At 47.7% G+C, this 26738-nt stretch overlaps 1 long non-coding RNA gene and 1 other non-coding gene across 2 annotated transcripts; one reads left to right on the top strand and one right to left on the bottom strand.

The window, feature by feature from the left end:
- Positions 1373 to 26738, bottom strand: LOC106508799. Its single transcript, XR_001305857.2, has 3 exons — positions 26563 to 26738; positions 25846 to 26016; positions 1373 to 2019 (listed from the first exon to the last, which is right to left on the bottom strand). It is a non-coding gene; the product is annotated as an uncharacterized LOC106508799 (transcript).
- LOC106508800 lies at positions 11666 to 16392 on the top strand. Its single transcript, XR_001305858.2, has 3 exons — positions 11666 to 11923; positions 12429 to 12673; positions 12868 to 16392. It is a non-coding gene; the product is annotated as an uncharacterized LOC106508800 (long non-coding RNA).

Here is a 26738-nt window from a genome sequence, read left to right as displayed (position 1 = left end):
AGGGACCATCTCAGTCCTTATGTGGGATCTGAACTTCTCAGGGGTAAATGGTCCCTTCGTGGACGCAAAGGGCACCCTCTTCCTGGCCCCCTCTGCAGGCATGTGTCACTGCTCTGCACCACAAAACCGCTCTCCACACTTTGCCACTAAGTGGCGGCCAGGACAAGCTGAAGCAAGTCGGGGGTTGTTGGGAAGTTGCCGAAGTCACACCCAAGAGACTGAGGTGGGCGCTGTGAGGGCCAATTCCGCATCACAGTTCCCGGCAACGCCAGATCCTTAACCCGCCGAGCGAGGCTGGGGATTGAACCTGCGTCCTCATGGATGCTTGGCAGGTTCATTACCGCTGAGCCGCAACAGGAACTCTGAGGGGCCAACTCTAATCTTATCGATCACCTTGGCCATGAGCCCGTCTACACTGACCTGGCTCTTCCCACCGAGAACACACAGAAACCAGCCGGCATTTGCACGGCCTCTGCTGAGGGCTTGGAATTTCATTTGAGCTGCCTCACTGCTCAGTCCTCACAAGTACGTGCGGCAGGAACCCCCTGACCCCCCTCACCACTCTGGACAGCAGGGACGAGCTATTTCCTCACCAGGTGGGAACCGGGGGGAAGCTGCCCATGGAAAAGAGGCAGGAAAACAGACCCGGGATTCTAAGGACGTCTCATGGGCTTCAGCTGCCAGGCCGCGTCCACGTCCCCTCAGGGAGGGACCTGGCAGGCGGGCTGCACCCAGCCGTCCCCTCCACCCGCTCTCTCCAGCAGTGCCAGGGTCCCTGCCGGCACCCCTCCTGTGGAGAAGGCGCCTAAAAGGGTGACCTTGAGGTGTCAGGCACCTGATGCAGGAGGCCGAGCGCTGTCCCCCTGGGTGTCTATGTCAGATGGCTCCTGCCAGGCGACAGAGAGCACAGTGCGTTTGGATGGTGAGGGGACTGAAGGAGGCGTCAGAGGAATCGCCTTGAAAGAGCTGGAAGAATCGATTTGCTTCAACACAACACGTTTTCGCACACTTCGTGTGCCAGGCTCGGCCCACAGCACGTCATGGGGTGGAGCTGCCCGGCTCTGCACCAGCGGGAGCAGGAAGGGCAGCCAGCACCGTGCGTGGATTATGAGGGTCGACGGGACAAAGAATGTGGGAGACAAAATGGGCTTTGGACATGACCTTCTTGTCCCACAAGGAGGAACAAAGCCCCTTTCTGAGGCTCTTGTCCATCTGACACGACGGCCATGGACACTGATTCCTAAAGCAAAAGGCCTAATGATGACAGCGCTCGAGGCGGCATCGTCGGCCTCCCAGCACTTGTATATACCTAAGCCTCCCGGGTCCGCAAAGGGCTTTCTAGAGGCTTGACGTGTGATCAGGAAAGAAACCCCCATCCCCCTCTTGTTGGCAGAAGCCCCAGGCTGCTCCGGATCTTCTCCTGAGAGATCAGGACGATGACTGTGACGGTTTCTGTGCTAAACCTCCTACGTGACACACTTACTCATGGGTTACAGGCTCACAAACGTGCCGAAGGAAAAGAAATACTAGTATTTGTGTAATAAGCCCCTTAGAGGGAAATAAAACAACTAGGTAGTCAGAGTCCTAGCATTGGTAGTGACTTACCAAAATCAGCTGTTTCTCTTCCTCTTATCTTTAGTCACAACATTCTTATTCTTTAAAAGCAACTAATTTGGATGAAATGCAGGAAAAAGCAACAGGAGACTCTGAGGTCGCTCTCTGCTAATACTGCAGAACCTCCCTTGTTGATTCTGCAAGAGACATTGTCACGTTCTGTTTGTGGCAAGAGCAGTGAGTTAATGAAGGGCTGGGGCCTTCCTGAGGATACTGTGCTATAAACCTGCAAGTGAATGTGGTGGCACTCACGGAAACCCGGAGACACAAGGGTTAGAGGCCATCATGCACAAGACAGCGCTTCCTTGACTGATGATGAAATCACCGTCCTCGTCCTTGTCACAGGAGACCACCTTTAAGTCAGAGAGAGGCAGCTTCTGTTTGAACGTGTAGCTCTTGGAAGTCCTGGATCAAAGAAAATGAGAATTTGGTTTGTATTCGCCGTTAGACTCTGCCGTGCTCCTGTGGAAACGCTCTGAGTTCAGCCAGCCGCCTCGTGAGAGCTGGGCAGCCCCGTTTACAGGCGTGGGCCTCTTGCCTTCTTTTCTACCCAGAAGATGGTTAGCCATCCACCCCGGGTCCAGACAGTGTTTGGAAAGAAAGAACGAGCACTAGCAAACATTTCTGCATCTGCAGGTGGGAGGCACCTGAGCAGGCGGCTACCGGCACAGGGACCTCAAGAGTTCTCCGGGTCCCCAGTTCCAAGCGGAGGATGGACCTGAAGGTGAGGTCTGCCACTGCACCCGTGATGTGGCATCTGTAATAGAGCTGAATGGGTTCTGTTCCCACCCAGCCCCCAGCTTATGCAAGGACATCCTCAGTGGCCAGGTGTTTTGACAGTGAAAGCAGGGATAAGAGATGAGGGTTTTTGTCTCCCCATTACTGTTTGTTGAAAGCATCAAAAGTCAGCAAAAGGACTTCTCCTCCCGCCTCACGTTAGGAGATGCCCCACTTTGCTGTAGGTATAAATAACAAGCATGATATGGCAGATCAAAAGAAAAGCATCGGGCCAGGCAGAGAGTAGGCACTTAATAATGAAAAGAAAAAAACGCAGAATTGGAATCTAGCAGGCACTTTGAAGGATGAATAAAGTCGCATGAGGACGTTCTTTCTTGACAAGGACAAACTTGAAAGTTTCTCTTTCAATCTTAGCGGCCACCACTGGTACCATAACATAATTATTGTAAAAGGCAGGGGAAAAAACAAATCCTGAACACGTGGGAAATATTCACCCTGACAGCAAGCTATTCCTTGACTTCTGGACTCTTATCAAGCTCTTTTTCCTATGAATCTCTTTACTTCATTTCACTACAAGAATTGTGGGCAGAAAACAACCACGGCCTTGGCAGGGAGCGACGAGGCTGAGAGCCAAGGGCGGGGGGCGGGGGGGGTTTGTCCTCCTCGTCCCCTGATTTAGGAGCGGAGGATCACATTATCTTGACGAGCAGATCTGAACTGAATAAGAAGAATGGAATCAACAGCAAGAGCAAAACACGGACCCATAAATATCATTTAGCCTTAGCATCTTTTCAAAGCATTTCAACCATCCCAGAAGCACATGGCAGCTCTAACACTTAACAGCAAACTTTGATGATAGCCGGGCATCTAGAGGACTTCTGGTTAGTGGGGAGGGAGAGGCTGAGGGCGGCAGAGAGGGTGGGGATGAGGTCACTGTAGCGGTCTTCCCGTTTCCCCCAAGATTCACAAAAGGTGTTGTGCTGGCCATCTGGACAAAGTCCAGTTATTCTGCAGGGCAGGCTGACCTGCCAATCTGAAATATATGGATTTGCAACAAACTTCTGCTTGAAAAAATAATCATGGCTCTGGGCTGCATTTAGTTTTCCCTCCCACACGGCCACCAGGGCACCTCAGGTTATGTGGAAGCAGAGATTTAGGGCGGGGAGGCTGGAGCCTCCTCAGCACAGGCACCTGTGAAGATGCTGCCAGGCATTTTCTATGGTTCTCACCATCATGTAAATTCATTCTCCTTAAAGATGTCACCGCCACTGTGAGATCGCAGACTGATTTTTGGAAGTTTACAGACATCAAAGTCTTCCTCCAAAACCTATTTTTGTGAGGGCTGGAGCCCATCAGGGACCAGGCGTGGCTATAACGCCGTCTTCAGCAACTGCTCCCCCAGCACGTTTTTGTTGCCTGGGAGATGTATTTTGGTCCACTCTTTGCAAGGAACACATACCTCCCTCACTGTCTGGGGCCTGCAACAGCAATTAGAGACACTGGGATTTTAACTCAAATGCCAGAGACAGCCTTGTCCTACAATTTGAAAAGTTTAAAGCCAAGCTGGTGGTGCTGGGTTGTTCTCCTCTCTCCTGCTTCAGCCCCTGCCGACCCCACCCATGTTTGCTGATCTCTGTCAGGACAGATCTTTATCCACCTCCTTCTCGAGGGAGCAGCAGCCTGGGTTATTTTGTGTTTGTTGACACTATTTTGGCTCACCTCCGGGTAGCTATGCAAACTACAAGCCAAATACATGAATTCTCCCTTTTCTACACACTCAGCTGACAGCAGGGCCAAAGGATACTTTAACCCAGCAAGATGTCACGGTCTCTGCTCATGTAAAGGAAGAAGAAAAATCAAGAAATGGTCAGTGCTTGTTTCTTCTCCTGGGGAAAGAAATAGGGTGTTTAATCCTCCCAAGTCAGCACTTGGCTTTGCTTGGGACTTTGGTTTTATCTTTGACAAGACAGAAGATGAAAACGTAAGCTGTGACATGTAATTACGAAGTGGTGACACAGACACCAGAAACAACGTTAGAAACTGCCTTCATGTTTGTGGCTACACCTCACATTCGGTGACTGAGGCGAGGGCTCAAATGGGAGGAACACGGTGGGCGAGGACAGGGCGAGGGCAGGACCGGGCCTTTCCTGGGGAGGGGGTTCCACGAGACGGCTGGGGTGGGGAAGGCTCTGCAGGCCTGACATCCTGCCTCAGCCCCAGAGGGTTACGAAACCAAGTTGAGGTGACTCCATACGCTGCCTCGTCAACTGAGGGCGGCTCAGAGCTTCAGAAAGCACGTGCTCCTGGAAAGCCCTGTGTTGCTATTCTGAGGGAGGGCGTCTCATTCCCAGGAGCAGGGAGCCGTCAGAGGGAAGGCCTTCTCGCTGCCAAGACAAGATGGCAGCTGGATGGCTCTGCTGTCTTGGAAAAGGTTAAGAGATTAGAGAGGCCAAGGCTAGCAGTCCTCAGGCTAGGGGGATATAATTCCTTGCAAGCCTTCCCTAGGCGAGGCTGATTAATAACTTGGGGAATGCCTATGCATCGGGGGAGAAAAACAGATAAGAAGTGAACTGGATTCACCTTCCCAGGCAACGGCCGTGGCCGTGCTAGTCCACTGGGTTTCATCAAATAGTGCTGTTTCTGCCTTAGCCAGTATTCATGGGTCAGGAATCTCACAATTACATCCAATCACGCACTTCGAGACCTTTTTGCTTCTGCCTGTTGCCCCAAACTTCAGGTCTTCTAGGAGATTTTGTTTTATTTAGCGGAGGGATGCTTTCCCAGGGGACCCGACAGTGGTTCCACTGATTTGGCAGCTGAGACTGCCACCTGACCAGCTGGGGCTCCACATGCCTCAGAACCAGAAAGAAAAGAAGAGGATTACCTGAGAAATAATAGAAAACACATAGCTTAGTCTCTGCCCTAATTCCTGGCACAGAGCCCCTAAAATCTTTGTAATTTCCTGTGATTAGCGCACTTAAGCGAGTATTTTATCTGAATTTTTGGTCTCTGATCCTGGCTCCTGACCCAGAGTTTCCTGGAATTTCCTGGGTGACAGGACTGTCTTTTGTTCTAAGTGACTCTTGGTGGACTTTGGGATGGCTTCGAAATGGGGCTGATCACGAGAGAGGGCAAGCCGTAATTAGAAACTGGAACTGTCAGGCTCACTCACCCTCTGGGAAGAGGGAGGTGGAGCTTGAGTTAACGACTGATCATGCTGATACAATGAAGCCTCCACAAAAATCTCACAAATACTGGGTTTGGACAGGTTATGGGTTGGTGGCCACACCCACAAGCTGGGAGGCTGGTGCACCCCCAGCTCCACAGAGACAGAGCATCTGCGCTCAAGACCCTCTGGACCTCACTCCTGGTACCTCTTCATCTGCATCATTTCTCATATCCCTTATTATATAATAAACTGATGAATGTATTTCCCTGAGTTCCATGAGCCAACGACTGGCCCTGATGTGAAGCACAGGTGACAACCTGGGGCTTGTGCTTGGCATCTACAGTGGAGGCCGTCTTGTGCGATGGGGCCCTTCAGCTGTGGCGCCCACCCTAACTCCAGTCAGTGTCAGGATTAACATGAACCGCAGGTGCCCAGCTGGTGTTAGGAGATTGGTTTGGACCGTCCACACACCCGATGTCACAAGTATCGTGGAGGAGCAGAGTGAGAGCAGAGGAGAAACTCAGAATCTCCTCTGCCGTCGCCCCCATTTCCATGTCCAACAGAAAACTATAGCAACTCAAAAAAAAGGGGTGGTTGGGCCCCTGAAGATTCAGGATTCAGACCTCTGTGGAACCAAGTGTTGGGTCACTGCATCGGACAGAGAATTCAACAAGCTGAGGGCCTGGCTGAGGACAAAGGAAGCATGGAACGAGTCGGGGAGGAAATTCCACGCACCAACCAGTCAGAGGAGGGCCGCAGAAGCTGGTATATTTCCTTGCGCGCTCTCAGTATGTGCATGCGTGTGTGCATTTGTTAACGTATCTCTCCTCTGTCCTCCTTCTCTTTAAGACTTTGAGTGGTATTGTTGGAAACCAACTTAAAATTTAATCTTTAGGAGTTCCCATTGTGGCTCAGCGGTAAGGAACCCAAAGCATCTCCATGAGGACGCGGGTTCGATCCCTGCCCCACTCAGTGGGTTACGGATCCGGCGTTGCCGTGAGCCGTGGTGTAGGTGGCAGACGTGGTGAGGAGCGCGCCTCTTGTCTGTACCCTTCAGCATTGCTCTTCTCTTCTTGAACAAGAATGCTTTAACTTCTGAACTACTCTCATCTCTTATGATACGTCATCTATTATATGGACTCATCCTGATTTCAGTTCTATATACTCGATTAGCTGTGGTCTGACCAGTCAATAATTACTTGGATTCAACAGCACACTTACTGATTTCTCTGGTCCCGGTTCTTTCCTGGGATCTTCATCTTTCCTTTGGATTCAGTATTCCTTCCTTTGGCTACAGGACACCTTTCAGTAATTTTTGCCAGCAAGACTCTATGGTCACTCAACTCTTAGTCTTTGTATGTCTGAAATTATCTTTATTTAGCTTTTAATTTTGAATGATAATTTAGCTAGAAATGAGACTTCTTGTGATGACCTCTGTTTTCCCCTGAGTATTAAAAGGTGTTATTCATGGGCCCTGGCATCTCATTGCTTCTTAGAACTCCATTCAGTTTAATTATTATTCCTTTGTCGCTCATCTCTTTTGTTCTCCTGTAAGTTTCTGGTGTTTCTCTTTCTCTTTGATACTCTGCAGTTTTACTACCATGTGTCCCGTGTTTAATAATACTACCCTAGATTCAGTCTACTTATACCATTTGAAGACCCATGTTTTTCCTCTCTTCTGGAAAAATTTCAGACATCTCTTCAATACTGTCTTTCTCTTTTATCTTCTTGTTCTAGAACTCTGATTTGTCACAGGTTAGCCTTTCCCATTCTAGCCTTGTGTCTTTTATACTTCCTACTTTATCTTTCTGAATTACGTTCTAAGTCATTTCTTTAGTTCTATATTCTAATTCACTAATTTTCTCTTCAACTGTATGTAACTTTCTGTTAAGCCCACCTTTTGAGACTTCACTTCCATGCTTTTTCTTTGTCTAATTTCTGTTTCAGTTTTTTGGGAGAGGTTAATCTATCTTTTCCCTCCACCCTCTTCCCTTATGCTTTAAATATATTTAGACTCTCCTCAAAAAAAATTTTTGTCTTTTGTCTTTTTAGGCCTGCACCCCTGGCATATGGATGTTTCCAGGCTAGGGGTTGAATCAGAGCTGCAGCTGCTGGCTTATGCCACAGCCCCAGGAACACAGGATCCAAGCCACCACTGCGACCTACACCACAGCTCACAGCCATGCAGGATCCTTAACCCACTGAGTGAGGCCAAGAATCAAACCCACATCCTCATGGATACTAGTCGGGTTCATTAACCACTGAGCCATGATGAGAACTCCTCAAAGTGTTTTATTTTAGTTTTTGATGTGAAACTATTCCTATGTATATTTGCTAACTGTCCCTTTTGGCGATTTGGACTCTGAATTCAGCTTTAGGAAGGGCTGCTTTCCACGCGATGGTATTGCTTATGGGAGTATTCCTTCGGAGCATTTTGGGATTTCCCGGAAGCTTCTGATAAAGCATCTAGAGGCATCTTTAACAAGATGCCTCATCTGGCATCTCATTAACCAGAATGGAGTCACATGTCTATATGTCCATTCCAGGGCCAATCAACTGCAAAAAGGACAGCATACCTTTAGATCAATCAAGTCCACCTCAGGCAAACTGAGGGTGGTTCAGCTTCCTCTTAGAAACAAGGGCTGAGTGGGAGGAGAGGACTCCTGAACAGGCTCAGGTGCTGGGAGAAAGGAAGAAATGGAATGTGTACACTTATTGTAACGCTCCCAGAGACTGCAGATTTTCAAACGCTTAAGAGTTGAGCATCCAGCAGAGAATTTCTCAAGCGTTGTGGAAGGGGAAGAGAAAGAATAATTAAAAACAAAAACAAACATGGTAAGGGCAAATCGTGGGGAGACATTTTGGTGGAGTATCATTTATTACCTTCCCCAGAAATGCCTTGCATTTTTATGAGATGCAAATTTGGTTTTTGTTGCCAGGTATGGACGGTTCTAACGTTTCATCTTGTGCTTTTACTTCATCTTTTTTCCTTCTATTTACAAAAAGGAAAAAAAGGAGTAAAAACAATTCAACATAAAAATGTAAATAAAATGGTCTCTAAAATTCAGATGATAAAACAAAATTTAGTATTAATAATAATTTTAATTGATCTGTGAGTACACTGTGATCCTTTGAAGAAAGGAAAAGCTCTATTCACATTATTGATGCAGGGCTGTGCTTGGCCGCTGGTCACACATGGTAGTTAGGTAACATGATAGGGAGCAGAGTGTCTGGCTCCGGGTTCCACCACCATGACCGGCCACACACTTTGGCATCAACTCTGCTGTGATTGGTCAGGCAAATCTAGGACCACAGTACAGAAGCAACCGAGGGAGGCCAAAGCTCTATGAGGTTTTACCAAGATTGGTCTACTTTGCTCTGTTCAATCAATTTTTGATGGGTGTCTCCTCTGCATCAGGAACTATGCTGGGAAACAAAATCTCTACCTTCATTGGAGCTTACTGGAGATAAAAATATTGTATCGGACATCATATGTTTTTTAAATCTATGGGTATTTGAATTCATCATTATTCATGGAGATATTTGCCACTTTGTTGGAAAGTGAAAGCAATGCTGATCATGGCAGTAGGTGCTAAAACACTAAAATTCATTCAACATTCTATTTTTTAGCTTGCTAATTATTTTAAAATCAGGGTTGAAGAAGCCTTAGGACATTCTGGTTAGACGGGCCTGGCTATCACACCTCTTTCTAGAGTTCACAGGAATATCCTTCAAGCCATCTGAACTGAAAAGGACAGGGTTCCCCACGTATGTGTGCTGGGACTTCTGGGTCATCAGGGACAACTGGCTATGCCAACACCGAATCCACCCCGTGAGCCTCCCCTGGGGAAGCCAAAGCTGCCTTCACATGGAATCACCTCTGGTGGTGTCTGCCAAGAGGGCCCCTGCTCCATCAGACTAACAGGTCCGGGTGTGGGGCTGGGATATGATGAGGATTTCCACCTTCCCGTGGGATAAACCAGAAACTATCCCACTGGGGCCACAGGACATGCCCTCTCCCTAGCTGTATAGGCTTCTCTCATAAGTGCTGGGAGAATTCACTGCTTGTATAAGCATAAAACCCGATTCCATTCTCCTTGTTGAGATCAGAGTCCCCCAGACCCTATGCTTAAGGACTCCCAAATTCCTAGCAGAGTCTTCTGGAAATCACCTTTAGTTTCAATTAATCTCTGAGTACACTGTGATCCTCTGAAGGGTTCAAAGTCATTTGAGGAAAGGGAAAGCTCCTTTCACATTACTGATGCAGGGCTGTGCTTCGCCGCTAACTCAGCCAAACTTTCCTGCCTCTGGTTTTGACCTGGACCCACTGCACCTGTTTCCTCCTCCCTACTGTGAAAAGAACTAGACTTGTTTTTATTCTGGACCAATGGTACCTACCCACCCCTTCCTAAAACAACAACAACAACAACAAACAAAAACAAAAACTGCTGCCCCTGGTCTGGTCTCGATGCAGGCCCTTCCTGGGTGGGGAAGTCCTGTGTCTGCCACTCCACACCAGCTCTGCCCTGTGGGCTGCTCGCATCCAGGTGAAAGGGCCCCTCTGCTCCTAGGCTGCCCTGAAGCGCAGATCACCATCAGCCTGAGCTTTGCGAGCCACACCGCATGTGTATTCACAGCATCTCCTCTCCCTCCACGTGATGTCCTGCACCGTTCGTGATGGAGCCTGTGTCCTGGGACGAAGGCACAGGAGCTGAGTGGCAGCGCACCCACCATGGACACACAGCAGGGGCAAGAAATCAACCTCTGTGGTCCTAAGCCACTGAGCTTTTTGAGTTGGTTGTTACCTACAGCATAAGCAAGCCTATCCTGACTGATACAAAAAGTGTAATAAATTCTTTATCACAAGACTTCTCATAGCCTCTAAAACACTGGTGCTCTGTGTGAACTTCCAAGATGCGGGCCAGGTATGCTGCTTTTCCTGTCTCAGTGGCAGATACTCTCTCAACTACTAGAGAGTCTGAAGCACCTGCTGGGACCTGGACCGCTATTCCCAGGAAGACAAGTGGGTAAGCGGTGGTTCTCATTTCTCTAATTAGGCGGAAAGCCCCTCAGTGCACACCCAGGGATCAGCACAGCGTCTAGCACAGGGTCAAGCTTAACAAAAGCTTGTTGATAATAAAAAAACATTAATCCATTGCAATCACTTCCAATGGAGAAAGCCAAGTTTCTTGCTTTGGAAGTGAAGTTAAGTACTTTATGCCTCCAGCTTAAGTCAAATAAAATCCTGTCTGGTCTGTGGAGCTCCTCTGGCCTCTGGGCAGGGCTCGAGATGAGCGAGTGGTGTGAGGAGCTGATTGCCAGAAGAGCCGAGGGCCGTAAATGAACAGGATTCTGATGCCGAAACTGGTCAGGAATCACTGCACAGCAGAGATGCAGTTTTAAGGCCTGTGCCAGAGGAAGCATTCCCCAGCTCTCCAGCTCTCAGAAGGCTTTGAGAAGCTCCTCAAAATAGGACAAGGACAACAGCTTCTTAAAAGATGTGGTTGTTGGGGAAATGATTCTGCCCTGGGGACTTTTTCCTCCAAGGCAACTGCAGGCAAGATCCCTGGGTTCACAAGAGAGGGGAGCAGAGCTGGCAGCAAAGGGGAAACACTCGGGCCCCCAGTTAAGGCTCCTGCAGAGCCTCAGGGGGCCCATCAGGGGTGCTGGGGGCTGTGCACTCTGCTGCCTCCACGCTTCGTGGGAAGTGGTACCTGAGTAATAGCAGCGCAGCCCACTCTGCAGAGAGTGGGAGGACAGGAAAAGTCAAACCACAGGGCGGCCTTCTTAGCTGCGGCCTCTGTCCTTTCACTCGAGGGGGCTCGGGAGGCCCGGGGGAGGGAGAGAGGACTGGGTGTTAACCTGATGGGCCTGTCATGGTTTCTGTGGTAACCTATGGGTTTTCCAGGCCTTCAGCATCCAGGGCCCACCACGCTGCAGCCGCCCACCCTCCAGCCCTGACCAAAGGCAGGTCCCTCCATCACCGGCCTTTTCACCGGGGACGTGGGCATCCTTCTCCAGAAGGATCTCCACTTGTGAGCGATCAGGAAAAAAGAAAGAAAAGAGCCTAGAACCCCACTTTCCCGCCACCACCTCGCCTAACCCGCCCACCGCCCTCTGCGGCAGATCTGCCATCCTCACATCGTCAGAGCAGAAAACGGAGGCTCCGGGCAGAGATGGGGCCAAACTAGGGTCTAGCTTCGGCCCTTTACCACGGCCCCGCCCAGCACCACCTTTTGCAATGTTTTGGCTGAAACAGAGATTTCCTGGGAACCAAGAACGCTGACTAGGCCAGCACTTCTCCATTTACCAGCAGTCCGGGAGGTGCCTGTGCTCTAGTGCCATTACAGGAAGACAAGGGAACTCCCGGGGGCAGGAGCCAGCGAGGAAGAAGGCCCAGAGGTGGGAGTCTGGGAGTCGGAGCTGTAGGACGTTTGGAAAGTGGGGACGGGGTGGGCAGGTGATGCGTGTCAGACCTGAGAGCAGCGTGTCCTCGAGGCCACGCAAGGTTGCTGGGCTTCCTGCAGGAGGCATGTGTCTGAGCTGCTGTGTGACGCTGAGGTTGGAAGGGATGGAAGAGAGGGAGGCGGGGAGGCTTGCTGATCGGCCTTAAAGCGCAGGTCTGGAAGATCAAAGGGGGCTGGGCAGGCGGGGAGACCCGGCAGGGGTCAGTTACCCGGTTCCCATCACAGTGGGTTTGGGGGCAAAGACGGGAAGGAGGCCCTTCTGGCTCCCGCCTGAGCCAGACTGTTCATCCGTCACCCAGAAGGGCCCTCTGTCTCCACCTTGCGTGTGTGTACACACGCCTTACGTGACTTTTCCGGAGAGGAGCGCTCTAAGTGGAAGACCAAGGGCTTCAAGTCGCTCTGTTTCCCTGGCTCATTTCTCGTCTGTCTCTCCGGTACAGACGTGCGAGGGGGAACTGCGTGGAGGAGGTCGGAGGTCGCTGGAGAGACAATGGGGTTCAACTGGTCAAGACGGCATCGCCCTTCTGTTTGTCCTTCACGCGCTCCCGCCTTGCACTGGGTCTGCTCTGGGTGACAGAGGACAGCATTCTGGGGCGCAGAGTTTGGCCAAAAAAAAAATTTCATGGCACTTAGTAAAAATAAAAAGGACCTGCAGTGAGGAAATATTAACCCAGGACACCTCAAGGTAAAAGCTCTTCTAGGGCGTTTGAATTCGGGGATGTTATGAGAGAACACGTGGGCTCGAAGACGCGGAGGGGAGGGAAGGCAAACCGAAGCGGCCTCCTCAGTCAGATCCTCTCGGGAAAACTGGGTTAGAGTCTCCTGTGACCAAATGCTTGTAATTTTCCCTTAAAATCTGTTTTGCAATTTTTTCACTAGTGTATCAAGAAAGCCTGGTCTGAATCAACTAACACCACATCAACGAATATCCCGGACCTGGGAGCCCCCATGTAGCTGTCCAAAGCGTAGGCTGGGGGGTGAGGCAGACCCAAATTCCGACTCCACCGCTTACCTGTGCTGTGATCCTAGGTAAGGAAGTCCCCCAAGCAGTGGTTCCCCATCTTCAAAGTGAGACTAACATACCAGTGGTGGGCTGCTATGTGTATCAATTATATGAAGAATGTAAAAAAGGTGAGCGCAGTGCCTGGCGCATAAGAAAAAGAGAAGAAAACGTTAGCTCCTACTGCATCATTTGACCCCCGGCGCCCACACTCATGGCCCAGCAGAGATTTCTCTCTGGAGAAAGAGTTTCTCTGTTTTAGTTTCCCTCTGGAGAGAGAGGTGGGCAGGGAGTGTGCATGGTGACGATGACACAGAGACTGGACCAAGGTCAAGGCAACCTAGCAGGGGCCATCCAGGCCATGCCTTAAGAGTACATTCAAGGGACACCACGCCTTGAAGACACTTCAACTACCCCGTACCCCGTCCTCACCTCCCACTCCATCTCCACCCTGCGCGCCGGCAGGAGGCGGGCCTGTGCTGACGGTGGCCTCCGTAGCTGGCCACATCCGCAGGTGGGAAGGGGGGCTGGCCGGGCCCGGTCGCAGGGGAGTCCCCTGTGCACAGGGGGCTGCGGGGCTCCCGCACTGGGAACGCCGGCCTCCCTCCCTCCCTCTCTGCCCGCTTGAACAGCCTAACAAGCTCTGTCCAAAACGAAACAGTCTCACGGGTCTTTTTCTTTCTTTGAAAAACCTGACTCCTTCCTGCCAGTGCTCTCTGGGTGTGCTGTCAGCAGCTCCACGGAGACTCGAGAAGGGGTCGGGGGGTCCTCAGGGCTGCCCCTGCCCCTCCCTGGCCCGGTCCACACACCGAGGCTCGGCCGACCACCCTCCACTCACCCTTCCCTCATCCTGACATTCGGAAGGTCCTGTAAAAAGCAGGCCTGGAGCAAGGGAATCTACGGCTCAAAAAAAAAGGACTCACAGGAATTTGGAAGTTCTTAAACCCTCCACACTATTCTAAAAATCATCCCATTTTTATTTTTAAATCAATATTTAAGGAAAATAACTAATTATCTGGGGAGCACCACGGACCTGACAGGTTAACGTGACATCATCAGTAAGAGTCGACAAGGGACCCTGATGACGTCATCTTTCAGGTGAGGGAACACGCGCTGGGGCAGAGCCCAGAAATGCCTGCGGAGAGACTGCAAATGTCTCCAAAGCTGGCGCGCCCGTCACAACCCCGCGCTGCCCATCACCAGGCCAAACGGTCTCAACCCAGGGAGACAATCCAGCACTCATCTCCCGAGAAAAGAGGCCAAGCCAACCGCTTGGGACCACGAGCTCCAAAGGCCAGGCTGGAAGAGGACAGGGCTCCGGCAGGTGTCGGCACACCGAAGAAACGCCACTGCGAAGTGGCAGAAGAGAAAATACCATACAAACCATAAAAAAGGATCTATGAAAGAAGAAGAAAAGAAAAGGAAATGCCATGTCTCCTGTACTAGCTGTATGCTTTACAAAATGGGTTTTGACATCCAATCAACACTAAAAAATGCAAGTTTTAGAGGATAGGATTTTTGGTAAAGTGTCATTTGGACTTACTATAACCAGCACAGTTTAGCAAGATTTTATTTCTGTGAAAATGGTAAAATTCGAATCTACTGAGAGCAAACTGACGCATATATATCTACACGTGGCCCCACAGTCCGTGAGGATGCTGGGCGCTGCTAGGTAACCTGCAGCTGGAGAAGCGCCAATTCAGCTTGCCCAGTCATGTCACCAGGTGGGCCTGGCAGCTCCCCACAGTGCAGATGTTTCTAAGGATGTCTGAAAATCACCTAAAATGTCCCCAGGGCCTCTTCCACCTCTGCTTTGTCCCTGCCGCCGAGGGATATGCTTACTTTGCATATTTTCTTTTCCACAATGAAACTTTTCAAAGCCATCTGTTCTAATTTCTAAGGCTTTTTTTTTTTTTTTTTTTTCTGGTAGATGGTAGACCTTGTCTTCTTTCTTTTTCTTGACAAACTTGTCTTAACTGTTTTTGCATATTTAAGAATTTAAGGACGAGTTCTATTAAAAAATTCTCTGTGGATTTTTGACGAGTACAATTATACAGTAATTTGGGGGAGAAATGACAGCTTCACAACTGAGTCTTCCCATCAGTAAATAATGTATTCAAGTTTTCTTTTATTTCAAATTATTGTCATTATTTGAAATGACAGAAAAGATAAAGAAAATTAACTTTTGGATTACTAGTGGAATTTCAAAAAGATCTTGGGAATAACTTTTCTATTTGGGGGTATAAACAACTTGCCAATTTAATTACAACTCTAAGGATCTTGAGCATTTTTCCTAGATTTATTCCTATATTTCAATGACTTTTGTTTGCTGTTGCAAACTGGATATTTTATTTTTATTTTTCTATTTAAAACCTTCTGCTTATTTCTAACTTTTAAATTTCTTTGTACTTGATCTACTCCTTTGGATGTATTTAAATTCTGCTTTTCTGTATTCCTGAGTTAAATGATTGAATGTGTTGTGACTGCTATGTTCTAAGAATTGCATTTAAGATGTAAAATATTATATAGCATAGGCTAGTTTTAAAATTTTACATCTAATACTGAAATAAGAAATCCCATTTTTTAAATAATAAATTAATTTTAATAGTATGGTTGGAAGTTTTACTACAGTTGTATTTAAAGATTCCAAAAGCAAAGACAAAGTGCATACATGCAATTATCTGTAGCTGAAGAGACAGCAGGGCAGAAGTTTCACCATGAAGCAGGGTGGCACAGACCAGCTATGCAATGGCACCAGTCCCTTTTGTTTCCATGAAAGCAGTCATGTTGCATCACTACATATGAAGTAATTACGCCTTGATCTATTTTGGGGTTAAAACAAGATGGTCATTTCTCCTTAGATGGTACTTTCTTTGAATCACTGTTTCATAATCTGTCAACCTCTTATGATTTAATTTGGTCAGAAATAAGAAACCAACTGAGAGAAGAACACTGATTACCTTTCACCGAAATTTTAAGAAATATCACCCAAATTGAAAGCATTTTAGTATAGCAGAAAATCAAAATGTTAAAATTTTTAAATTAAAAAATGTTTTGACAGACTCTTCTCATCAGTCTTTATACTTATTTTTGTTAAAAGCACTTATTTAATACACAGCTATTAAACATTAAAAATGAATTAAATTATTACGGCCTTTTTATCCATCACATATAAAATTAGTTACAACAGCAGAAAATAATCTTTGAAGTAACTGAAATTTATTCCTATCTTAGACATGAGAGCGGGGTCCTGATGAAAAATTCTTAAAACAAAAATTCAGTATTTGGAACAGGAAATATTTTTGGAATTCCCTAATTAAAAGTAATTTAAACACATTTGAAGTATAAGAGAAAAACTTCCTATGAACTAATTCTCAAACAGTGGGAAGATACTACAGCTATATTTTAACACTTTTATTTATTTATTTGTAAAGTTGTGCTTTTGTTTTACTCATTACATACAATTTGAAATGACAGAAAAATATAAAGAGCAGCAACTTTTGGATAACTCCTGAATTCTGAAAAGATCTGGGGAGTAACTTCCCTCCTTGCGGGTATGACCTTGACAATTTCTGATTCCACCCTTGGCCTAGAGGAGATGCCCTTTGCAAGTCTGGGGTTCAGTGGTCTGAGAGGTACAAGATCAGCAGGAGCAGGCTTCCTCTTGGGCTGATCCTAGCCTGCTCCTTCCCCTGGCCCTTTCCCACTCTGTATCTGACTGTTAACCTGTCCATCCTGGCTCATAGGAGATTTTGCCTGGTGCCCGGTGAGCTGTCCTGCATAACAGTTTGGGTTCTGGGCCTGACTGCTTGGGTTTAAATGTCAGCATCTCCAGTCAAGATTAGAGGGACACTGGGCAAGTCTTCCAAGCCCTCCTGACGTCCTCATCTCCAGGATGAGAGCAGTAAGAGCACCTGTGCCGGGTTTAGTTACTGGCCCAGTCTTCACACTCCTGCAGTAGTATTACACATTCACACACTTGACGTGGCCTCCTGGTGGGCACAGTGTCTGTCCCTGACTCCTGACTTTGGGCTTGGCCATTAGAATTGTTCGGCTGGGTGGTTAGCATACACGCAGGAGGCAAAGGCCTGCTCGTGAGCTTGGGTGTGCCCTCTTGCACCTCTGATCACTGTTAGAAGCACCGCCCGCAGTGTCCTGGATGAGTAAGCGACCCTGGAGGATGCAGGAACGTAACCTGTGGGGGCACCCGTGCCCAGCTGAGCCCGGCTGCAACAGTCAGACGCTAGATATGTATAGGTATGTACAAGAAGTCACGGCTTGTTTCTGTAACTATTTTGCGATGATCTGTTCTGTGTCGTTTTTGTGACACTAGCTGACTAATACGGTATTGCTCCCATATTTTGAGGTGATCTGCTCTGTGTCATTTTTGTGACACTTGCTGACTAAAATAGTACCTGATGTATAGGGTGATTGTAAAGATAAAACTAGGTACCGTGAGTAAGGGCTGCGGAGTTTATCACCCAGTACCTGCTCAGCGAGTGTGGGGTTTGGGGACTGTTTGCAGCCCTCTGTGTCTCGCTCTCTGCCCCTAACTGCCTCCTCCCAGTGGGCTGACTTTTTCAGCTTGGGACTCTTGGGAATGAATGAACCCAGGCTGATCCCGCAGATAGAGCCCCACAGTCAGAGGTGGAGACTATGGGGTAGGATCTTCTATGGAGACCATCGTTTCAGAGTTTCTGGTCATTAGAAATGAGAGCAGGATCTCTACTGGAAACACCTAGGAAGATTTTATAAGTCTTTTCATTTCTCCCACCTCTTCTGTCACCCGCATTACCTGAGCAGTCAGGACAGTCTCCTCTTCTGGTGGAGGGAGAACCCTTTTTCAGTGAAGGCAATGACCCCGAGAAAATCATTAAACCCAAGGCGGGAAAATAAAGCTTAATGGCAGCTTTCCACTTCCTACAAGTGTCAAAATGAGCCAGAGTTTATTTTTTCACAAGGTGAACAATTCACCTGAGTCATCTGTCACTAGACAAGCGCTCACCACGAGGGAGTGTTCTAGCTCTCTGACTGAGCGGCTCTGAAAGGGCGGGCCTGGGCCACACATATGCCCAGAGCGCTGGTAGGCGACTGAATATACCAAGACGTGAAAAGTGATTAAAACAAAAACAGGTGCCTGGGCCACGCAAGGGCCAAGTAAATGACAGATGATAATTAACTATGGCACAGGCTAAGTGGAGAGGGGTGCGGTTTGGGGCCAGGGGCATCCCTTCAGAAGTAGCCAGCAGGAAAGGTAAGAGCAGGGCAGTCTGGGACTTGGGGACCAAGCCACAACTAGAGCCTTGACACATTTCCTCAGAAAAAAGCATTTCATGAATAGTTATGAATAAATGTAAATCCTGGGGTGTCTGTTTCTATTTGTCTACTTGGATCACATTGAAGGTGCTCTATTTGCCAGCTGGTCAGATTATTTTGTTTCAACAAGAAGAGGCTGTCAGTTCTATAGCATCACAATTTTTTCAAGATCACTAATTTACAAAGGAAGTTGGGATTAAAGCCGTCTTCAAACTTTAGTGTAATCTGTGATTACATCAGATAATGATTGAGAAGAGTCAAAATTTAGTGAACTAACTGCATTTGTGATTCTTTTTTTTTTTTTTTTTTTTAAAGGGCTGCACCCACAGCATTCAGAAGTTCCCAGGCTAGGGGTTGAATCAGAGCTGCAGCTGCCAGCCTACACCACAGCCACAGCAATGCCAGATCTGAGCCCCATCTGCGACCTACACCACGGCTCACAGCAATGCTAGATCCTTAACCCACTGAACAAGCCCAGGGACTGAACCCCACATCCTCATGGATACTAGTTGGATTAGTTTCCGCTGAGCCACGATGAGAACTCTGCATTTGTGATTTTTACAATCTTACTGCATGCCCATAAGTAAACCTATGCACTTACGGATAATTAATTTATGACAAAGAAGTAACAATATACAAAGGAGAAGACAGTCTCTTCAATAAGTGGTGCTGGGAAAACTGGACACTACCTGCAAAAGAATGTAATTAAAACATTCTCTAACACCATATTCAAAAATAAACTCAAAATGGATTAAAGACCTAAATGTAAGACCAGATACTATTAAACTCCTAGAAGAAAACATAGGCAGAACACGCTTAACAAAAATCTCAGCAATAATTTTTTTGGATCTATCTTCTAGAGTAATGGAAATGAAAACAAAAATAAATAAATGGGACATAATTAAACTTAAAAGCTTTTGCATGGCAAAAATAAAAAAAAAACCTACAGAATGGGAAAAAAATACTTGCAGATGATGCCACCAACAAGGGATTAATTTCCAAAATATACACACAGCTCATACAACTCAACAACAACAAAAAACAAACAACCTATCCAAAAAACGGGCAGAAGATCTAAACTGACCTTTCTCCAAAGAAGACATACGGACGGCCAACAGGCACACGAAAAGATGCTCCACACCAGTACTAATTAGAGAAATGCAAATCAAAACTGCAGGGATGTATCAGCTCACCTGGATCAGAATAGCCATCATCAAAAAGTGGACAAATAATAAATGCTGGAGAGGGTGTGGAGAAAAGGGAACCCTCCTACACTGTTGGTGGGGATGTAAACTAGTACAGCCACTGTGGAAAACAGTATGGAGGTTCCTTTAAAGACGAAAAATAGAGTTACCATATGATCCTGCAGTCTCCCTTCTGAGCACCTATCTAGAAAAGACTATAACTTGAAATGATACAGGCTCCCCAGTGTTCACGGCAGCACTATTTACAACAGCCAAGACATGGAAACACCCTAAATGTCCATCGACAAATGAGTGGATAAGGATGATGTGATACAGATGCACACAACGGAACATTTCTCAGCCAAGAATGAAATAATGTCGTTTACAGCAACACAGATAGTCCCAGAGATTATCATAGGTGAAGTCGGCCAGCCAAAGAGGAATATCACATGATATCGCTTATAGGTGATATCCAAAAAAATGATACAAATGAATTGATTTACAAAACAGAAATAGACTCACAGACATAGAAAAAAAACCTTATGGTTACTGAGGGGAAAGGCAGGAAGAGGGATTCATTAGGAGTTTGGGATTAACATATTTACAGTATTACATAAAAATAGATAACTAACAAGAACCCACTGTATAACACAGGGAACTATATCCAATATCTTGTGATAACCTCTAAAGGAAAAGAGTGTGTATATATATATATGTATATAACCGAATCACTTTGCTGTACACCTGAAACTGTCACAACATTGTAAATCAACTCTACTCCAATTTAAAAAATGGTTACAAAATATCTTGCTTTAATCTGGTATGTTATTTCATGTTATATTTATGCCAATGCTAGTTAATATTTTGCTTACTCTTTAATAATTTGCATGAAATGGACGCTGACGCCTGTGTCACAGTACATCACAGATGAGGTATCTCCCCCGGTCACCCATGATCTCTCTGCTTCCGGATCCAATTTTCAAATCTCCTTGTTCCTATTAGTTGACCCATGTATAGGATGCCCATATAATTCACTGTCAAACTGGGCAGCTTTTAAGGGTGAGAGGGGGTGACTATTAGTCACACCACCAGGACAGACCCAGGAGGGAGTGGGGACCGTTCTGGGCAAACAGGATAATGGCTACGCTACTTCTGGCGACATGTGACAGAGCTGACCACCCTCTCCTCCTCGATACACTGCCTCCACTTAATCCCCAAACACCACACTCTCGGTTTTTTCCCACTTCACAAGCCTCTCATTCCTGACCTCCTTTGATGGTTCTGCATCTTCTCCCCAACTTTGAACACTGATGCATCCTAGGGCTCAGTCCTTGGAGAGCTCATCCAAGCTCGGGGCATTAAATGTAATCTGGTGATCTTCTCCAGTCTCACGGCTTTAAATATAATGAGAATGTCCCTATGATGGGTTTAAACACATGTTCCTGAACCCTTTGGCATATCTTCACCCAAAGGGCGAAGCTTAATCCCACCCCCCCTTTGAGTGCAGGCTGGACTTGTTGATTTGCTTCTCAGAACGGAATCTGGCACAAGTAACAGGATGTCATTTCCTACCTGACAGGAATTTTTCAAGAACAAAGTGAGTTACTAGATGTGAAGTGCACGGACGGCAGCTGGCACAAAATAAGCATATGTTGTGATGTTTGCAATATCCGGCAGGTTTTCTCTCTGCAACAGCCCTAAAATTTCTCTCCAAATTGGCTGCATTGGGTAAGTTTCGATGAGGGAATGTACCCAAGAGGTGGGGAATAAATCCTGTTGTTTAACAGTGCAACCTTTGTAAAATGAGTGCCAGGAAAGGCTATAGCAACTTGGGAACGAGAGCACATAGTGAAATCTACACTGAATTCACATTTCAGTGTAAAACGATTAAAACTGTTCACTGAATTCACAGAAAATGTGAAAAATGCACTTACATAATTTGACTGTTAATTTATTTATTTAAATTTTATTTTTTGGTTACACCTGCAGCATGTGGAAGTTCCTGGGCCAGGAATCGAACTCTTGCCATAGCAGCAACCTGAACCACAGCAGTGACAATGGTTCCTTAACTCACTGAGCCACCAAGGAACTCCCACATAACTTTTATTTAAAAAAAAAAAAAAAACATCAAGGCTGTGTCTATTTTATTCTAAAACGTGATTTTTGGAAAAGAAATAAGATTTTTCTTTGCAGAACAAAATGAATATTGTTAAATATCAGCCAAGGTTGGTAAATGTGTCAAGTAAAGGCCTCCGGCTTGAGAGTTACTTAAGTACGTTAATCCATTAATGGACACACATTACATCCATAAGCCAGAAGCAGCCTCACAGACATGTGATCTGTGCTGTCACATACGCCCCATGCTCAGAAGGCCCCTGTGCTGGGCTTCATTTTCCGCTCTTTTGAACAAGGCACCCCAGATTTTCATTTCACCCCAGGCTCTGCAGCCAGTCCCAGGGTGGGGTGGTGAGGGGTTATTATCAACTGTGAACGGCTATTGCCTCAAGGGGAAAAGGACATTTCAAAACCATGTGGGCATGTTACGAAATACCCCTAACTTCTTTATGTCTCACACTATTTATAGTAAAGCGCAACCAAAAACATTTCCCTTTGGCTGTGGAGGCAAAGGGTGCGTTGTCGTCATCAGGCTGCTGAGGCCGTCACAGATTTTCACTCACTGCGGCTAATCACACAAAACTTAAAACAACCATGTGGCTCCTAGTTCCATAAAGCTTCAGACATCAGCTATCAGATCCTGCAAAGGTACAGCAACACTTCTTTAAAAGAGTTCATCATGCATATTCCAAAACCATATAGAAGAATATTCTACTCTTGGATAAACTGAATGCATTTCCCAAATACACAGGCACTTCATTCCTGGAATTCAATGACAAACAAAACCCCAAACTAAAGTAAACTCAAGAGTTGGTCATCACTCCTTCCCTTCTGCCCATCAAGACGGATGGATTATAACCTTTCCTGCTCCATTCTAGACAGCCTGAGACCTTGGACTCCAGCAGCCCCAGGCCACAGCAGAATGCCTTGGGAGAGGCAGGCAATTAACTAATGAATTATTAACAATTAAAAACCGAATTCTTAACAATGAACTTTCAGGCTAGTGAGGGCGATTGCTATTTCTTCCATTCTCTCCACTTTTTGGAGCAAGGGTGGGGCCTCAAAGTGCTTCCTGCAAGGTCCTTCAGAAAATGACTCCTCTTCACAGCAAATGCAGCATTTGCCAGGCCCACCCTAAGCTCTGACCATGCAGCCATTCTCTCTCTCCCCACCCGATCCATCCTCTGAGGTCGGTATCATTTTTATCCCCACTTTACAGAGGAGGAAACGGAAGCACCTAGAGCAGCACAGGTTCAGGTGTGTGCTCTGATTGTGCACTGAGTCGTGTCCCTAAGCATGGGTGACGGCTGGCCGGCTACAGGAAGAGGGGTGTGGCTGCCCGCGTAGCGGAAGCAGCAGGAACAGAAGCACCGGGTCCATTCGAGGGAATGAAGGCGCGCCCGAGCACTGGGCCACGGAAGTGTGTGCACGTCCAACACACCCACTCGGAAAGTGCTGTCCCCCTGCCTCTCCTTTGGGAAAAGGAAGACGATTCCTGTTATGTTATCCTGTTTAAGCGGAGGGGTGAAGGCTCAGTTCTGGGCTCCACGGGAGCCCTGCATCCAGGGATGCCACGTGGCTGGGACTGGTCAGGTATAGGGGATGCCTGCAGCCGAGCCACAGCGCCCCCTGGGCGCGCGGCCGTGCCCTTCCGCAGAGGCCCCAGCCTATGCCCATCCTCGCGTTGCATCCCTGACTGCGGTGAGGAGGGCACCAGCCTTTTGAGGAAGGACTCAGGGTGTTTGCTAACTGAAAGGGCCGGTGATTCAGCACCACCAGCAGAGCGCTCTGCGCAGACCCGGCAGGAAGGGGCCAGTTCACTTTCTCGGGATGTGCTGGGCAGGATTTCCCCTGCTGCTGTTTGTGTCTCGGGGGATTTCTCAGGGCTCTAAAAACAACACATCCCTGGCCGGGAGGAATCCGGGGGGAGGATGCCAGATGTGTTCTGAATTCTTTGAAATCTCGAAGCATCTAAAAAAATTAATCATGGTGGGTAGGTGTCAGAAGTTCTTTAAAACGGGGCACATTTTCCCCCCAAAGCTTAAAATAGACCTTTTCAAGGGAAATTAAGTGAAAATATATCAAAAAAAATTGTAAATGTTTTTCTTTCTAGAAAACAGAGGCACAAGCCCCCACCCCCTCAATCATCATCCATGCAAAGGAGGGCCTTCTCCCCACTGCTGTAGCCACTGCCCTGTGTCTTTCCTTAAATCGTTTCCACCAAGACCTGGCTGCTGACCAGAGACATCAGAACTTTGCCCCAGAGGGCCCGACCGTTTCCCTGACGAATCCCACACGCCTCTGGTGTCCGTGTTTACCACCCCACCCCAGCTTTTCTTGGCCAGTGTGAAATTTGTGGAAGCCTGTCACACATTTCCCGTGCCCGTTTATTCCCTGAAAAATACACAGAATCCTGTTTGCTGTGCACGACATGCCCCTGGGGAGTGTGGCTTAGGTCCGAGAGCTTCCCTCAGGGTCAGAGGGCACCCCCCGGGGTGGGGGGAGTGGGAAGAGGGCTGCCCTTGGAGAAACAGGCTGCAAGTTTTAAAACTGCTTCTGCCGCTTCCTCTTGGTGAACTTGGAGCAAGCATTCAACCTCTCCGAGCTTTACCTTCCTCATCTGTGAAATGGGTTGTGAGGCCTAAGCAAGCTGATGTGTGTGGCGTGCTCGGGAGGTGCTCCATCAGGAAAGTGTGCAGAGTGGGACGGGTGTTCCCCAGGCACCCAGGCTTAGTGACACACTCTGGTCTAGTGTGCTCGGAATCTTGCTGTGGCAATAAAGAACTCAGAAGCCGACTTGGCTCAGCTCATTTGCAGAAGACCAGCCCTAACCAGCTCCCAACGGGACTCTTCCATCTAGTCACTGCCCTGGGATTCTAACCGGAACTCAGGTGTGTTCGTGGTCAGGGGCTCACACTCCCTGCTGCTCTGTGTCCTGTCCTCTGGGGCACTGTGCCCTTCATTCAGAATCAGACTTTCTTTTTTTTTTTTTTTTTTTTTTTTCTTTTTGCTATTTCTTGAGCTGTTCCTGCGGCATATGGAGGTTCCCAGGCTAGAGGCTGAATCAGAGCTATAGCCACTGGCCTACAACAGAGCCACAGCAACACGGGATCTGAGCCAAGTCTGCAACCTACACCATGGCTCACGGCAACGCCAGATCCTTAACCCCCTGAGCAAGGCCAGGGATCGAACCCACAACCTCAAGGTTCGTAGTCGGATTCATTAACCACCGAGCCATGACGGGAACTCCCAAAATCACACATTCTTTGGTAGCCAAAGCCAACTGGTGGCCTGGCCAAGTGTCTCCTGTCACTGCTCCTTGTTTGAGCGGCAGCCTTGGAAACTGCATGAGGCCAGGGACCCCTCTCCTGAGAAGAGACTGTTTTTTATTCCCTTTAAGCTGGTTCTCTGGAAGGAGGAGAGGACCTCCACCCCTCCCCCTTAAAAAAAAAAAATGAAAGGAGAGGAGTGTGGGGCAGGGAGGTGACAAGGGGTGAGATGCTGCCTGCTAGGTGGCCTACCCCGCACTGGCCCAGCGATCATCTTCCCCTCTGCTGGGGGTCATCTTCACACACTCACGGCCTCTTGGGCACCCCTCCCCCACTTCCCAGAGAAGATGAAGGGATTTACCTCATTGGTGGGTGACCCTTGGTCCCATTTCTCATTTGGGCACAGCTAATATATCTGTTGTTGCAAGGGGGAGGGTGGAGGGAGAGGGCGTCACCTGGGGAGCAGGGTAGAGGCCACCTGGTCTTTCTCCTTCCCTCTCTGCCTAGGGCAGTGTATGTTCTAGGGACTGGGAGAGAAATCCAGAGACACTGCAAGCGTAGAGCTGTTCTACAAGCCAGAAAACGATTAGTGTACTTCTTTGGACATTGCCTCCCCAATGCAAATGTTGAAGAAGTGCAATTGCCTATTTTCCTAAAGAGAAAAAATGATTATCATGGTAGTTAACGTTAACTCAATTACTGAGTTTCTAAACTGCTGATTTCAAAGTTGTTGCTGTGAACACAGTATACACTTTTTAGCAACCCAAAAGATCAAGTTCATGTTAGATTTCCTTTTAAATGATGGTTCTCCTATACTCTTATTATTGTCCTAGTTTGCTACTGCTCCATGTGTGATGCTGCTGAGGTAGCATTTGTCAAATGAAGCTCTCCTTGTGGTGTTGTCAGGCAGAGGGGATTTGAAAACAAAGCGCCTTTAAACAAAGAGGAAGACAGCGACAGTCTTGTGACTTACCTCTCTTTAGCAATGACTAGCCAGTCCCTGAAGAGGAGGAGGTGCCTCTCCTTGGTCTTGGGGCCCTGGGTCAGCACCACTGGGCTGTGGAGGATAGGCTCACTCTGCTGGTTGGGCAGGTTCAGCTGCACATGCAGCTGTCGGAGAGATGCTGCCGGAGCCAGGCTTTTCCTGCACGGGAAGAGTAGGAATCAGTCTCCAGGGAGGAATGATTGACAGGCAGATAAAATGTGAGGAATTATGGCTCAGAACAGCACGTCACCAGTTTGGCCTAAGTGGGGTGGAAGTTAGGAGGGAAAACTGAAGAGGCTCATTTCGGGTTGTTCTTTTACGAGCGGAACTTTAACACTGGGTTTACAATGAAGCACGGTTAATCAAGTATTGTTGGTCCTGCTTCAGTGAATAGCGAATAAACGCTTATACTGTAACTAACTGCTAAGGATTTCTGTGATCGTTTTACACGAAGGCAATGCTTCCGAAACACTGAGTCACAGCACACACAGTACCTACTAACACATCGGCCCAGAAGGCGAACAGTGGCTGCAAAGGCTAGCCGGTGCCCCCAGGCCTGGCGCAGCCACACCCGGAGCCGAGGGGGGCAGTCCTCGCTGTCACTCATTTGTGGCACACGGTTGGGAAGCTCTGGCTTAGTCATTTAATCAACTAGGAGAAGTTGTCCCTAAGGTTGAAAGGGTCAGGTTTAGTCTGCTGAGACACCTCAACTAACGCTTTTCCTCCACATGGTGAATTCGAAGCAGGGCGAGGTAAACACCATCCGCCAGGCGCAGGCAGTCGGAATTCATGACGTGACTGCAGCATCTTCTCCTTGTGAGTCTCACAAGGCTGGGCCCACTCCGGTCCTCTTGCACGTTTTCAGCCTGTTGACGTCCAGG

The sequence above is a fragment of the Sus scrofa genome, chromosome 1 (genome assembly GCF_000003025.6).
Source record: "Sus scrofa isolate TJ Tabasco breed Duroc chromosome 1, Sscrofa11.1, whole genome shotgun sequence".
Lineage (NCBI taxonomy): Eukaryota > Metazoa > Chordata > Mammalia > Artiodactyla > Suidae > Sus > Sus scrofa.
The sequence above is the reverse complement of the archived record's forward strand: the minus strand, read 5'-3'. Positions and strand labels throughout refer to the sequence as shown.